The following is a 17909-nucleotide window of genomic DNA, read 5'->3' on the forward strand; positions in this document are numbered from 1 at the left end:
AGAGGGGCATTTTCGTAGCATCTCTCTGTATCTCTCCCACGCATTATAAAGAGATTCATTATCTCTTTGTTTAAAGCCTTGGATGTCCAGCCTTAGCTGTGTCATCCTTTTTGGAGGGAAATATTGATTCAGGAATTTTTCTGTCAGCTGTTTCCATGTTCTTATGCTGGCCTTAGGTTGGTTATTTAACCACCTTTTAGCTTGATCTTTTACAGCAAATGGAAACAGTAATAGTCTGTAGACATCCTGATCTATTTCCTTATCATGTACTGTGTCAGCAATTTGTAAAAATTGTGCCAGAAACTCTGTAGGTTCTTCCTGTGGAAGACCGGAATACTGGCAACTTTGCTGCACCATGATAATGAGCTGAGGATTCAACTCAAAGCTACTAACTCCAATGGAGGGTATGCATATGCTACTCCCATACGAAGCAGTAGAGGGGTTAGAATATGACCCCAAAGTCCTCCTGGACTGTCCATCTCCACTTATGTCCATGATGGATCTATGGATATAACTTGGACTGATTTACCTTTTTATTTATTTTATTTTATAAGAAGTAAATACTTAAATAAAATAAAATAACTAAAAAGAATTTGAATTTTGAAATAAATTTTTTTTTCGTAAAAAAATTAAAGATAATTAGTAAAAAAAAAAACAAAATTTTTGAAAAAAAAGAGGGAAGATATTTTCGAAAATTAGAGAGAGTTAGTTAGGTAGTTTTGAGAAAGTTAAGAAACAAACAAAAAGTTAGTTAGTTAGTTGAAACAAATTTGAAAAGATAAGAAGTTAGGAAGTTAGAAGAGATATTTTGAAAAGATATTTTTGAATTTAGTGAGGAGAGAGAAAAACAATAAGATAGTACAAGATTTAAAATTTTTTTAGATCTAATGCTCCTTGTTTTTGAAAATTTTGGAGGGAAAACACCAAGGAACACCAAACTTAAAAATTTTAAGATCAAGACACAAGGAAACTCAAGAACACTTTGAAGACTCACAAGAACACAAGAACATGAAGGAAGAACACCAAACTTAAAATTTTTAGAAAACCAAACCAAAATTTTCGAAAATCAAAGGGGAATCAACAAGAAAACACCAAACTTAAAGTTTGGCACAAGATTTAATAAAAAAAATATTTTTTGAAAAAGAAGGTTTTGAAAAGAGTATAAAAGATTCTAACCCAATCAAATTAATGTTCTAGCCAAATGAGTTATGGGACCTTCAAAAATTTTAAGAAAGATTATTTTTGAAAACACCAAACTTAAAGTTTGGCACATGATTTAATAGAAAAATTATTTTTGAAAAATGTTTTTAAAAATATGATAGCCAATTATCATGAACATAAACACCACGTTCTAAATAACTGAGCTATAAGTTTAAAGTATTTTAACAAGGGGTAATTAATAAAAGACTCTAAACCAAAAAAAAGAAAGATTTTTCCTAATCTAAGCAACAAAATAATCCGTCAGTTGTTCAAACACGAACATTCCCCGGCAACGGCGCCAAAAACTTGGTGCACGAAATTATTACTCTCTTACAATTTCGCACACATGACCAGCAAGTGCACTGGGTCGTCCAAGTAATACCTTACGTGAGTAAGGGTCGAATCCCACGGAGATTGTTGGTTTGAAGCAATCTATGGTTATCTTGTAAATCTTAGTCAGGAAGTCAATTATGTTTATCAGTTGAATTGTGAATAACCAGTAGAGCATAAATTAAAAGTTACTTGTTGTGCAATAATGGAGAATATGTTGGAGTTTTGGAGATGCTTTGTCCTCTGAATCTCTGCTTTCCTCTGTCTTCTGATTCACGCACGCACGTCCTCCTATGGCAAGCTGTGTGTTGGTGGATCACCGTTGTCAATGGCTACCTTCCATCCTTCCAGTGAAAACTACGCTCACGCGCTCTGTCACAGCACGGCTAATCACCGGTTGGTTCTCGATCCGGTTGGAATAGGATTTACTATCCTTTTGCGTCTGTCACTAACGCCCAGCCTTCAGGAGTTTGAAGCTCGTCACAGTCATTCAATCATTGAATCCTACTCGGAATACCACAGACAAGGTTTAGACTTTCCGGATTCTCATGAATGCCGCCATCAGTTCTAGCTTATACCACGGAGATTCTGATTAAAGAATCTAAGAGATACTCATTCAATCGTATATAGAACGGAGGTGGTTGTCAGGCACACGTTCATGGTTTGAGGAAGGTGATGAGTGTCACAGCTCATCACCTCCATCACAGTTAAGCGCGAATGAACATCTTAGATAGGAACAAGCGTGTTTGAATGGAAAACAGAAATACTTGCATTAATTCATCGAGACACAGCAGAGCTCCTCACCCCCAACAATGGGGTTTAGAGACTCATGCCGTCAGAGAATACAAAGTTTAGATCTGAAATGTCATGAGATACAGAATAAGTTTCTAAAAGTTGTTTAAATACTAAACTAGTAGCCTAGGGTTACAAAATACGCGTGGACTATGATGGATGATGCAGAGATCCACTTCTGGGGCCCACTTGGTGTGCTGGGGCCCACTTGGTGTGTGCTGGGGCTGAGACTTTAAGCAATTCACGTGCAGAGGCCATTTGTGGAGTTGAACGCCAGTTTTTATGCCAGTTTGGGCGTTCAACTCCAGTTTTTGATCCTTTTCTGGCGCTGGACGCCAGAAATGGGCAGAGAACTGGCGTTGAACGCCAGTTTACGTCGTTTATCCTTGTGCAAAGTATGGACCATTTTATATTGCTGGAAAGCCCTGGATGTCTAATTTCCAACGCAATTGGAAGCATGCCATTTCGAGTTCTGTAGCTCCAGAAAATCCACTTTGAGTGCAGGGAGGTCAGAATCCAACAGCATCAGCAGTCCTTTTTCAGCCTGAATCAGATTTTTGCTCAGCTTCTTCAATTTCAGCCAGAAAAATACCTGAAATTACAGAAAAACACACAACTCATAGTAAAGTCCAGAAATATAAATTTTTCCTAAAAACTACGAGAAATAGACTAAAAACTAACTAAAACATACTCTAAACTATATGAAATTATCCCTAAAAAGCGTATAAAATATCCGCTCATCAGTGATTTTTGCATAAAAACTAATAAAAATATACTAAAAAGTAGCTAAATCCTACTAAAGACTATATGAAAATATCCCCAAAAAGCGTATAAAATATCCGCTCATCAGCATACCTCACTGTAATTCCTTGAGAAGACGACCCGAGGTTTAAATACTTTGGTTACTTTTATTGGGTTGGACTTGTGACAACCAAACTATTTTAAATTTTATTTGAGGATCGATTATCGATTTGGGCTATGCTCACAACGAAAATATTTTGCTGAATTCCGAACCGGTATAAATCATCACATCAACTCCCTCTCGCATAAAGTTTCCTGCCGTTCGTCCTCTTCCTTCTTCTCTGGCATAACCGGTGCTTCTCGCAAGGTAACACTTAGTTTGGACAATTCCCTCTTCCAGTACTCCCTTCAATTCGATCCTAAGTTTTACTGATTATAATGGTGTCTTCGCTTGTGGTGCAACCAACATTGATCCAGCTTTTGGCACTAAGTCTATTGTAAACTCACTTTCTCTCTAAGATGGAAATTCTAGTACACCTTCAAGAGCTGTCTCGGAAACTCTCTCGTAGTAGGAATTTGGTCTTATTTTCACTCGCCTCTTAAACAATTAACAACTAAAGGTTGAATCCGTTCTATTCCCCCTTCATCGCAGCTTACCATCGCTGGATTTCAAACGCTAACTCCAGTAGCTCTCAACAGTTTTGATTCCTTAGATATAATCCAACCTGCTTTCGTTGCGTCACTCTGATTCTTATCCTTCAAGAACGTAGCACTCCTCTAAGTTAACTAAATATCGCTCCTGTCTCAACAACTAATAGTCTTCGAATAATCATCAACTTAGACTTCACGATTGTCAAAACTTGTCATGCATCACGAATGAATATTACATATTAATGGTATGCAAGGAAGTTAGAAATTCAACTACTAGCTCGCAATTACCTCGGGTCTGAGAATCAGATTTAGTTGCATCCCAGCCTTTCTTGCATGGACAATTCCAAGACATATGCCCTGGTCTCCCGCACTTGTAACATATGCCTAGTCCGGTCATACATGGTCTATTTGGATGATACTTCTTGCATCTCGGGCACCTCAAATCTTCTGGTTGAGTACTAGTCTGCTCTTCTGAATTCTGTCCCTGACGGTTATCGTTTCTTTGGTCATTGTTCCGGCGTTGAGAACGTAAAGTGACAAAACGTCCCCTCTTGAAACTTTGGCTTCTAGGTGTAATCTTCGTCTTCTTTCCCTTTTTCCTTGTGAAAGATTCCCGGCGGTCACTCCTTTCCACCACAGTCCTTATTGAGCCTTCTCCCGTTGCTTGACCCGTGTTATTTGACTCTGGATAACCCGTTATCTCCACTGGTACCACTACACTTGGAGCATTATTTCCACCTTCATATTCATTACCACCGTCATTTCCAACTCTAACTTGTGGTTCCATTCTATCTATCGCTTGGCTAGTCGCAGCAGCAACAGCTCCAATAGCAGCAGCAACAGCTCCAATAGCAGCAGCATTCGTCATCGCGATCACAAAATTGGTCAAACTACCTACCAGTATAGTTACCTCGTTACCTCTCTGTCCTCGACCTCAATTACGCCCATGACCATGCCCACGAGACGTCATTTGGTTCCTGTTCACACCAAACAAGTGATATCAAGGTGATCAGTCTCAATATCACAAGTCTAGTGTTTTAGAGCCCCAAATGCATGCTCATGAACATTCATGCCATATATATCAGTTAGATATCCTAATTAGCATGTATAGACACCCAAAGTATGCCCAGAAGCATAGTCAGTCCATCCCTCAGGCTCTACAGGAACGAACTACTCTGATACCATAATGTAACACCCTACCACACAGAGCTTTACACCTAGGATGTAAAACAGAGGTGGTGAGGTGCTAGGACCTCTATAATAAAATATATATACGTATAATAATTAAAAGAAGGTAGTATACTAGGAGCCTTGGAAAAAAGGTAAAGCAAAAATCGCAAAATATAAAAGCGCAACGCTCAGAAATAACGTAACTTGCGTAAAAAGAAACTACGGTTATTATATATATATATGGAAAGTAAGAGTAGAGGATCAAGATAGAAAATATCAAGCTCCGAACTCAGCCTGCGAAGGTAAGGCTGGCTAGAGAATAGTTACATACATATATATATATAATCAACAACCCAACATACATAAAAGCAACCCTAGTTCTCCATAAACCTCTATGAGGTGCAACAGTAAAACATATATACATAGGGAGAATATATATATATATATATATATATATATATATATAATAAAGCGGAACAAAAGTATAATCCAAAAAAGCCCACTTCACTGCGGAGAACTCCAGTATTTGAAAAACATAACACTGTATTTGAAAAACACAACACTGTATGGAATGAGAACCGGGGGTTCTCAGCATGGTAAATGTGCCATGCACATAAGATATAAGGTTCTGGGAATGTCAGAGAAAATCTTAGAATGCCAACACTCAGATTATAAACCTTAAATAACTAAAATAGAAACCATGAATCAGGGTGGTTCTCTAAAGCTTTCTAAACTAAACTAATTCCTTAAATCTAACTGAAACTAAACTAGAATCCTAAATCTCTCCGCCTTTCCTACGTTCCTCCATCTCTGGTGAAATTACAAAGACAAAAAAGCAGATAATGGCAAACACAGGTAGAATACAAGTAATGCAGATAGCAAATATAACAAATAGATGTTATAATCACTTAGGCAATCCCAATTAATGCACAAGCAAGCAATTCAAACAATATGCATATGATGCATGCCTGTCCTTGATAAACCGATATTTTACGATTTATTTTGTATTGAATTGATTGGATTTTATCCATTATTCTCACACTTATTCATATAATTCGCATGTTTTACATTTTCCTTCCTAATTTTGTGCTATGATTGAAAACATGCTTCTTTGACCTTAAATTTGCTAATTTTAATTCTCTCTTATTACCATTCGATGCCGTGATATGTATGTTAAATGATTTCAGGTACCTTCTTGATTATTATCTTGATCTACATTCAAATACAAAGGACTCTCTCCATGTGAATCCCAACACCAGTATCTTGGCATGAAACCATATTTATATAAATCTAATGAAACCTCATCCGGAGTTAAGAAAATCTTATTTTTATGTTTGTTGCAAAGACATCTAAGTACACCGCCTTCAAGTACAAATTGAGGTTGTTTTGTAATTGTATCAATAAAATTTCGAATACCATTGACATATTCCTGTCGTAATCCTCTTCGGTTTGGCAAATTTCTATTGTACATCCACTTTCGATGTTCTGAAATTTCCATATCTACATATAAAGTATATTAAAAATTAGATTAATTAAATTATATTTTTATGAGATAACCAACTATGAGTATAATTAATTTATTGTTATAATATTATAATATTATATTTTGATAAATAATAAATCATCTCAAAAAAATGTACCACACTTCACCGATAATTTAAATTACTATTAAAAAATTAGTATATCATACTATTAAAATGAACTATTTTACTATAATTTTTTAGGAAAAAAACTTAAATGTATGTGTTGAAATTTATAATATGAAAAAATGATAATAATGAATAAAATATATACTAATTTTAAAAACACAAGGTAAAAATTACACAAAGTTAAATAAAAAAATAATATTATTCTATAAAAAAATATATATCGATAATAATGATAAAAAAATTTATATCAACGATGAATAATAAAAATTCATGTAAAAAATTATAAAAATATACTTCAGTGAACATAAAAAAATTTTAAAAAATACAAAAATATAAAAATAAACTTGCAAAGATCTTATCCATTGTTATTAATATTGAATTGGACCGACCGCTTCGACCAAAAATCGGTCAAACCCAAAATAAATCAGTCAGAACCGGTCAAATTCAGTAAAATCGGTCCGACCGCACCGTATGAAGTTTAAAATTTCTCAAAATGTGTGAATTGGGGTTTAAACCCTTGTCATTAACAAAATATTTATTATTTCTGTTCCATATTGTTTTAGATTAGCTAAATATTTTTAAAATATTTATAAAGAAATATGTATTTTTTTAAAAATTTTTTTATTAAATTACTTTTTCAAATTGTTCAATCATAAAATCTCAAAGAGATCTACTGGAACCTTACTAAATCATACCGGTGTTATAAATCTCATCGTTTTGAATATGACCGTTCATCATTTCAAGTTTTTAACGTTATTTAATTTAAAACTTAAAAAGTATTCCATCCGTATATGTTTTTAAAAAGATAAAAAAAAGATAATTTTTTAAAAATCAATTCAAACTTATTCTTTATCAATTTTACTCTTTATTCTCTTTTTCATAAAAAGACATAAATAACTTTTTATCTTAAAAATTATTAATTCAACTAAACAAGATAAATTAAATAAAGAACAAATCGGTAAATAATAAAATTATTAATAATAAAAAAGTTGTAATAATAAACATTAAATCACATAATGATAGATATTAAAAATTTTTTTACCTATGTATGGATTGTGAGATGGATCAAAAATTTGTAAGTTAAGACAATTTGTCTTATTGGAGCGATGGGGTGGGTACTTATAAAGATACACAGAATATATTTAAAAAGTATATGTGTGTGGAATGAGTAATATAATTGAGGGGTCTTTAGCACCACTTTATATAATTTGAAACAATTATCTTATCTTATCTTATCTATCTTATCCATTAATATAAAAGATGTATTTAATTATGTTGATCTTCTAAATATTTAGTTTTTAAGATTATTATGTAACAAAAATTTAAAAACATAATTTAATTCAAATACTTTAAAATTAATATTAGATATAATTTTTTAAAATATCTATCTTTTAGAAATCAATATTCCATAACTTATTTTTAGATATTTTCGTTATAATCTTATCTTTTTTTAATTTGAAAGTAAAAATTAGATATAATATTAATTTTAAATGTTTTCGTTATAATCTTATCTTTTTTTAAATTGATAGTAAAAATTAGATATAATATTAATTTTAAAATTTATTATATGTAGTTATTTTAAAGTCACTTATTTACCTGCGCCAAAAATCAAAATTTTTAATCAAGACCGCCCTTTGGGTTCCAGGGATTTCAGATTTAGAGTGCCTTCTCCCTCCTCATATCACAGCTAGGGTCACTTCCTTCTGCGTGCTCTGCCTCTTGCTTGTGGCCGCCGCTGATCTTCCGGGACGAACGCTAGGCAAGCCTCGGACCTCACACCTCAGGCAACCTCCACGCTCGTGCGTCGCGCTCAAGGCTACAACCCCAATTTCTCACACTGCTTTGCTCACACCGTTCTGCCTCCTGCATGTGGCCACCTCCTCCGGTCTCAGAACTCGTACCCCCGCCAGCCTCAGACACTGTACCTAAGGCGACTTCCACCCTCGTGCTTAGCTAGGTTACCCTTGCCTCCTTCTCCTCTTTGTGCATCCTCTGTCAGGTTCTAATTTTTATGAGTAGTAATTGTTACTCTGCCAGGTTTATTGTTAATTACTTTTCTTCATTGTTAATTTGATTGTTACTTAGCATTTTTCATTGTTAGTTTGGTTGCTAATTTTTGTGCGTCCTCTGCCAGCTTGATTTGTGTTTTTTTTTTCCTTTTTATTTATGCATGATTTTTCTGTTTTTAATGTCAATTTCAATAATTTGTCAATCTTTGTTTGTGAGTAACCAAGCAATTCAATGTGTGTATATGCTGAGACTGAGATTGAGAAGATGCATCTATGTAGATTGTGTGTCATTCATCAAATTGTGTTTAAATGATTATATAAAACAGTGATTTACTTAGTTTGTGGCTTGCAAGTAATAACTTGAACAGAGACAACCTTAATTACTTCTATTGGCTATTGGCTATGATGAGTGTTCTCAACTTTGTGTTTTACTTAGTTTGTGCTTCTTGGTATAAGTACAAAGCAGTAGAAGACAAGCACCGTGATTCAAAAGATAATGCTCTTAAAATGGTTAATGCGTAGGCCTGCACGCTCTTCACTGTAATTTATAAATTATATGCTGTTATTAATTTTTACAAGAAGCTAGTTAAACTGTATAACAAGGAAATTGTTATTATTAATAACTGAAAATAATGATTGTAGTTGGCTTTTGTATGTGCTATGGTTCCTATTAAGACAGCAATGACTATTGGTTCCCAAATTCATTCCTGGATCATCATTAAGCAATCATACTGCAAGTTGAACAAAGTAATATAAGAAACAGTCCTTGTATATAAGCAATCTTAATGCATCTTTGTTTCTTAAACATTCTTTTAAATAACAAGTTTAAAAATTCATATAATGTTAATATGTTAGAGTAGTCTTAAAATTGTACCTTCTTTCTTTGAAACAATTAAGATTGTTAAAAAGTTTAGCATGATAAATCTTGTATCCATTAAGATTTTATGATTTTGAAAAAGGAAAAAGGAGCTAATTAGCGACTTTAATTTGCTGTTTTCTTTATAATCAATGATTCAGTGTAGTCTTTACTTGTAGAAACTTTTATAGGCAATAAATAATAAATAATTAGTAGGATTGCCCTTGTTTTCTTCTTCTCTCTGTGCGTGCTCTGCCACTGCCAGGTTCTAATTTTTGTGAGTAGTGATTGTTACTCAGCTTTGTTTATCAAAAATTTTCTTTCTTCATTGTTAATTTCCTTTCTTCATTGTTTATTGTTAATTTTTTTTCTTCATTGCTAATTTAAGAGAAGAGAGGGAAGAAGGCTTATAATTCCCCCAACAATTTCTATCTAATTACTTTTAGAGTTCACTCAAAGTGGAGATTTCATAACCCAGCATCAGTCTATTTTAAACTCCCAAACAAGTGCCATGTTAATCCCTAATATAATTCATCTTACCCTTAATCTTACCTCTCCTTTCCTCATAATTCCCAAACACACTTTATGTCTTAATAATAACAGAGAAAAAGAATCATACAATTTGTACTTACACTTCTGAATGATCTGAAATTTAAATTAAGAGAATTTTATGAGCCCATGGAAGTATAGCAGAGGAATAAGAAAAAATAAAGCAGTGTAAGTGTAGTTGGGTGAATGTCTGACTTGATGAATTGTTTTTTATTAGTCAACTTGCCGGCCATGACAGTTGCAATTTACAAAACTAGATGAGAGGTTGAAAAAGTGTATACTTTTTAAGCGTTTAAGTTTGTAATTCAAAGTGCGTATTATTTTTTGAAAATTATATTACACTTAGGTATTTATTTGAAATTAAATCATATTAAATTCACAAATCATGAGTTGTTCGTACAATAATTTTATACTTTATTAACCCAGTTTTGAATCTATAGTCTTTTATAAATCTGAGACCTTCTTTTCTTGATTGCATTCATCATATTATTCTTAGTTTATCTATGTATATAAGTAATAAATATTGATAAGAATTATCTAATATAGTTGTGAGCAATAATAGTTCCTAATTGCATTATTTCATATTATTCTTTGGCTTCAATATGGAATTTGCACTTGTACAATGGAGTAGTTGTGAGCAGTAGTGGAATATAAGTATTATATATATAAAAAAATGACTTTAATTTTAACAATATTTAAACCTAATTAAAGTCAATTAGTTGCATTTTACTCAAATTATTTCTTCTAGGCGCTTCTCAAGAGTTGTGAACACTTCGTGAATTGTTTAAGTTTATTAACTTTTTGATTGTATCCTTTGTATGGCTTCTTTTAGGAAAGCGGGAGTCAGTAACAAGCTACACGCACACATATTTTAGTGAAAACTACGGCATAATCATGCATTCTTATGAAGAAAGGAGTAAAAAGGTATTTATGATTGGAATTTTGATGCTAAAACACCCAGCGTTGTATTATGTGATTATTTGATGTAATTGACTTTGGTTTTTGACTATGAATTATAATTGTCGTTGATATTATTGTTATTATAGTTTATTGGTTGGATTTAGTTTGATTATGTCTGTGTTACAATTATGACTATGAACTTGTTAAAATGTTCATGTATACATATATATTAGTAGTTTAGTACTAAAGCATAGTAGCACTTTATTTTACATCCTCATTGATTATTTTGGCAGCTAAGTATTATTTTACATTGTTATTTTTTTAATTCTTTCGATGATGTATATGTTACTAAAATTTAAATGCAATGTCTTACTAATCTTATAAATCTTTGTTGTTTTAGATGTCAGGTTCTAAAAAAAATAAAAAACACTTGTCAATTAAAGTACAAAAGTCTGGTAATAAAGAGGTGACTAGTGCACACAAAACTAAGCTTTCACACCCTAAACCTACAAAATCACGAGCTCTAGTTCCTTCACATGTATCTAAAAAGCCTTCAGTATTACCACCCTCTTCTTCGCAGCCACCACAAAAATTCAAGAGAAATTTACTATCTTCCCATGCCGATCATACACCATCAACATCACCATCACCAGCTGAATCACCATACTGTTCACCTATCTAACCTCAGTCATTTGATAATGCTCCTAATAATGAACGAAATTTACATCATGCTCACTCATCGAATGAAAATCATCAAGATGAATCTCTTGCTCAAGAAGGTGAACTTGTCACTCAAGAAGGGCTCTTGAAAATAGTGCCTTTTGGCAATGAGTAAGTACAACAATCACTTTTGTGTTTTAACGTTCTCTCTATATTATTTTTATTGTGAATACATGTGTAATTACTCATTATTCGAACTTCTTATAGGTTTAATCCATGTACTGCTGTTCGTCATGTAACAAATGCCATGAAAAGCAAATTTTCAGAATTCTGCCCTTCCTAGGGACATGCCAGTGAGCAAATGCGAGATTTGTGGTTTACTGAATTTAAGGTAAGTATTTATCATTATTTTTTTATTATTTTAATATTATACATAGGGGTAATTCAATGTATATGTTTGTTTTCTTTTATAGAAAAATTGTATGTGGGAACCTCAACACAATGCAAGAATTTGTCAAATTTTTTAGATTAAAAGGAGTGCTCAATTAAGAGGGTTGATGAAGCAGGAGAGACTCAATTATTCAAAAGACCCTAACCATGTACCAAAATATATTCCTGAACCCGTTTTGCGTCAACTATTACATTATTTTGCTACAGATTCGAAATTTAAGAACTGGTCAGCAACAAATACTGTGAATCGAGCATCAAATGCTGGAAGTTCCATGCATACTGGTGGTTCCATATCTATGGGTGAACATGCACGCAGAATGGTAAGATAAAAATAGTTTATTTTTAGTCTTGTTCTTATTATGTGCAATGTTTTCTTATTCTTTTTTCTTTCCTATCGATTAAAACTGTTATATTATAGGAGAAAGCTACGGGAGTAAAACCTTCTCTAGAGGAGGTTTATACTAAATGCCACACCAAAAAAGACAAAAGTTGGATTGATGAAAGATCTAAGAAAGTCATTGTATGTGATGCTAATTTGTTCTTCTTTTTGTTTTTTTCAACTGCTAATTTTCACTATATGTTAGTATTTGTTCATGGCATATTTAGTTGCGATTAACATGAATTGATTTTGTAGGGTGAATTCAAAAAGTGAAAGACAGAACTTTCTCAAGTAGCTTTATCCTTGGATAATGAGGGAGATGTTGAGGCATCTAAGGAAGGCCTAGATATACCAAATGATTATACTGTTTGGAACGAAGTTGTGACAAAGAGAAAAAAGAAAGCTTCTTTTGGTTTAGGTTCTTTTGGTTTATATCTCTCTTCAAAGTTGGATTCTAGAAATAGTTCAGAGACATCCAAAGACAATCTAAATATTGAGCAAGAACTTCACATGTGGAAAGAAAAGGCAAAGGAGCAAGAAATGATCAATGAAGAGCAAAAGGTTAAGTTGAAAGATGCTGAGCACAAGTTCAACAGGAAAAGAATTGGTTCTACTGAAAAGACAATTCATGCTTTGTATAAAAAGTTGAATCTCCCACTTCCTTCAACCTTGTTTGATCCTACGGAAGATGAGCTTGGGATAGGCTCTAGTGATGATAACATGAGTGATTGATATTTGGAGTATATGTTTTTTCTGATTTAGATTAAGAAATTTTTAGGTGAATTAGTTAGTACATTTTATTTTATTCATGATATTTCACCTTTTTAAAGGCTTTCTTTATTTTAGTTTAAGTATTTTTTTTCTTATTTTAGTTTGATTACATTTATGGACAACAGTATTTTAATAATAAATATTTTTTTTAACTCTTTTATGGTAATTGACTTTTTCATGATTTTATTATGTGTTTAGAATTTGGATGACGTAATATGAAAAAAATGATTATGATGGTCTTAATATAGAAAGCAGATCGAATACAATTTATTTTCTAAAATATTTATCTATTAAATAGCAAATTATTTTGTATGAAAATTATTTGAAATATTATATTAAATTTGTGCGAAAATAAGTTTTTGTTTTGTATGAAATTTGTTCCAAATACGTAAATTCTTTTAAATTAAATTTGTCTAAAATTTAATTGAAAAGAAATATTTGATTTGTCTAAAATTTGTTCGAAAAAATTTTGTTATATTTGACTAAATTCGTTAGAAATTTGTCTGAAATAAAGTATATTTTTTGTTTGAAATTTGTCTAAAAATTAATATTTTTATGTTTGAAATTTGTCTGAAATATGTTATTTTTATGTTGGCTAATCTGTCTGAAATTCGTCTAAAATACATCGTAATAGTTAGAAATCTAGCATATAAATGCCTATTCAAAATCTGTCACAAAATTGTCTGAAAAAAATTTCGGACGAAATTTCAGACAAAATTTAAATTAGCAACAAGGCTTTTTGGGACAAAAAAAATTCGTCCCAATTTTGTTTGAAAGAAAAAATTTGTCTCTAATTTGTTCAAAATTTATTTCAATTTCGTCTCAAAATTCGTCTGAAAAAGCCTTATTTCTAGTAGTAGCTTGAACTTCACCAAAGCTAGTCTCTTACTATGAGTTGACTAGGACTTGTGAACTCAAGTTGATTGTATGCACTTGACTTTCTTCCATTGGTTAGAGGTTAACTAAGTGAAGGCAATTTACATCCACCATTACAATTGGTGATGACAATTAGGATAGAACTTCTAAATTCTCAATCCTTGCTAGGAGATTTCTTAGTTTTTGATTTATTTTCTTGCCATTTTACGTTACTTGTCTCTTGTAATTAGTTGCTTGCATTTAGCTACTACTTGGTTAAAGTAATATTTTCTTTTTCAAGAAACTTTTTAGAGAATTTTACTAATTTGAATAAACTTTTTGTTAAACTTGCTTGAAGAAATTTATTTTGGAACATAGTTTTAGAACTCGAACACACAAAACCAGTGAGATTTTGAACCTATTTGATTGGTTGCATTTTATCAACCAATATATTTTATTTTGGTGTGTGTTGTTCTCTCTAAAATTGTGAGCTTTGTCTTGCTTAATTCTATATTTCCATTGTTTGATGTATGCATGCACTTATATGATTGAGGCATTGTTTCACTATAGCTTACATACCCATATGGCCTTACCCCTTTCATTATCCTTTGCAAACCAATGTTGAGTCATTTTACCCCATTTATTCTTTATTTTAGCACAATCATTAACTCTAAGCATAAAACAATAAATGTCCCTAATTTGAATCCTTGATTAGTTTAGACTAGTGAGGTGCACATGAATTAAGTGTGGGAAAATTAAATTGGGGAATACATGTTTAGGAAGTTGGGTATTTTACATTCTTATATAAGTCCTATGGCTGATGAGTCTCATCTGTCAGTTATCAAGCTAACCCGACAAGTCCGGCTGCTAAACCCTGGACTGTCCCCCGTTGCACATCCCCATGAGTCTATGCATAGCTTTTTCTCTTTTCATTCATAATTCATATATATATAAAACTTACTCAATGGGGGTTAACCTTCCCGGGAATTTTTAAGTGTCCGGTCACCCTTACGATATAGGGTCAACAAAGTATCGAGTCTCAACCTGGAACACGTGGTGGCAAGCCACAGTACTTTACCCAAGAAAACCCGTATCTCAGATAATCATTCCATATTCATTCATTAACATATGCCCAGGAGGAACAAAGGAGGGGACCTTAACCTCACACCATCTCGCTGGGGAAAATTTTACAATACCAAGAGGAAAAAAAGAAGGGGATCCTCACCTTCCACCATCTCCTGGAGTCGCGCTTTTGAGAAAGAGTACTCAGATGCAACATTCATTCTTTTCTTTAGCCAGTTTCATAATTCAAATATATTTATATACATATAAATAGGCACCCTTCCTTCTCACACCTAAATCATCACTTCACAAAACCTTCTTCAGCTCCAAGTTACCACCTATTCCTAACTTCATCTCATTACTAGGCTTACTAACAAAATCTAGGGTCAAAGGAATGAAAATAGAGGTTTAGAGGATCCAAAATTAAGCTTTAAAACACAAGATCTTATTTGCTAAAAATAGAGGTCACGCGTACGCGTAGGCCATGCGTGGGAGTGCACTACTGAAATGTCACGCGTACGCGTGTGAGTGCATTTTGGCCCATTTCGCATACGCATAGCCTTGTCCGCATATGCATGTACGCAAGGCAGAATCAAGCCTTCGTGAATGAAGGGTATGCGTACGTATACACTGCAGTTTGGCCAGAAATGGCTAAGTCTGTAGAATTTTAGCTTTGCCCTTCGAACTTCCGACGCGCGTAACTTTTTCATTTTAAAACATCTTTCATCCGTTCTTCAAATGACGTAAACTTCACGGACCCAATTTTCACTTGAAACAAGTTTGAAATAATTTGAGGATCTGGAAGCTAAGTTATGCCTACCGAAGTTCGGCTAAAAACCCATTTTATACAAAAACCTCAAACCTCAATTTCCATTAAAAACCAAACTCAAATCCAACCTAAATATACATATGTTCAGCACCCCAACACCAATTACCACATCACATCCATCACATAATACCAATAGAACCATTCATTAATTTTAAACAACCATATGCATAAATTTCCCAATAATGTTAACAAAATCACCTATATACCACCATCCATTCCTATTTACTCATATCACCATCATCAACTCAACACCTAACAACCTAGCATCATCATAAACAACAATCATGCAGCAAATATTCAGTTCATGTCACAATCATCATCAAGGGCGCTATGCATTAAACATACTCATACGTTCCAACCTATCCTATGGTTATCTAGCCTAAGTTTTCACAAAACCTTACATATTAAATACGAGAAACCTAAACCATAGTGATATGCGAAATTGCTACTCAGGTTGTGAATTGTTGTTCAAAATTGATTCCCTGGCGATGGCACCAAAAACAGATGCACAGAACCATGGTCTAAACATATCTTCACAACTTCGCATAACTAACCAGTAAGTGCACTGGGTCGTCCAAGTAATAAACCTTACGTGAGTGAGGGTTGATCCCACGGAGATTGTTGGTATGAAGCAAGCTATGGTCACCTTGTAAATCTCAGTCAGGCGGATATCAAATAGTTATGGAGTTTTCGAATATAATTAATAAATAAACAGAAAATAAGGATAGAAACACTTATGTAATTCAGATGTGAGAATTTCAGATAAGCGCATAGAGATGCTTCCGTTCCTCTGAATCTCTGCTTTCCCGCTGTCTTCATCCAATCAGTCTTACTCCTTTCTATGGCTGGCTTTTTGTAAGGACATCACCGTTGTCAATGGCTACTTTTAATCCTCTCTGGAAAATGGTCCAAATGCTCTGTCACAGCACGGCTAATCGTCTGGAGACATCACCCTTGTTGATGGCTGCGTCCTATTCCTCTCTGTGAAAATGGTCCGATGCGCTGTCACTGCATGGCTAATCATCTGGAGGTTCTCGATCATACTGGAATAGGATTTACTATCCTTTTGCGTCTGTCACTATGCCCAGCACTCGCGAGTTTGAAGCTCGTCACAGTCATTCAATCCCAGAGTCCTACTCGGAATACCACAGACAAGGTTTAAACTTTCCGGACTCTCATGAATGCCGCCATCAATCTAGCTTACACCACGAAGATTCTGATTAAGAAATCCAAGAGATACTCATTCAATCGAAGGTAGAACGGAAGTGGTTGTCAGGCACGCGTTCATAGGGAATGATGATGATTGTCACGTTCATCACATTCAGGTTGAAGTGCGAATGAATATCTTAGAAGCGGAATAAGTTGAATTGAATAGAAAAACAGTAGTACTTTGCATTAATCTTTGAGGAACAGCAGAGCTCCACACCTTAATCTATGGAGTGCAGAAACTCTACCATTGAAAATACATAAGTAATGAAGGTCCAGGCATGGCCGAGAGGCCAGCCCCCAAACGTGATCTAAGATAGCATACAACTGATCAAAGATGTCTAATACAATAGTAAAAAGTCCTATTTATAATAAACTAGCTACTAGGGTTTACAGAAGTAAGTAATTGATGCATAAATCCATTTTCGGGGCCCACTTGGTGTGTGCTTGGGCTGAGCTTTGAGTGTTGCACGTGTAGAGGTCCTTCTTGGAGTTGAACGCCAGCTTTTGTGCCAGTTTGGGCGTTCAACTCTGGTTTTGGATCCTTTTCTGGCGTTTAACTCCAGACTGCAGCATAGAACTGGCGTTCAACGCCCTTTTGCATCGTCTAAACTTGGCCAAAGTATGGACTATTATATATTGCTGGAAAGCCCTGGATGTCTACTTTCCAACGCAATTAAAAGCGCGCCATTTTGACTTCTGTAGCTCCAGAAAATCCATTTTGAGTGAAGGAAAGTCAGAATCCAACAGCATCAGCAGTCCTTCTTCAACCTCTGAATCTGATTTTTGCTCAAGTCCCTCAATTTCAGCCAGAAAATACCTGAAATCACAGAAAAACACACAAACTCAT

This window comes from Arachis ipaensis, chromosome B4 (assembly GCF_059453495.1).
Source record: "Arachis ipaensis isolate K30076 ecotype BB chromosome B4, ASM5945349v1, whole genome shotgun sequence".
NCBI lineage: Eukaryota > Viridiplantae > Streptophyta > Magnoliopsida > Fabales > Fabaceae > Arachis > Arachis ipaensis.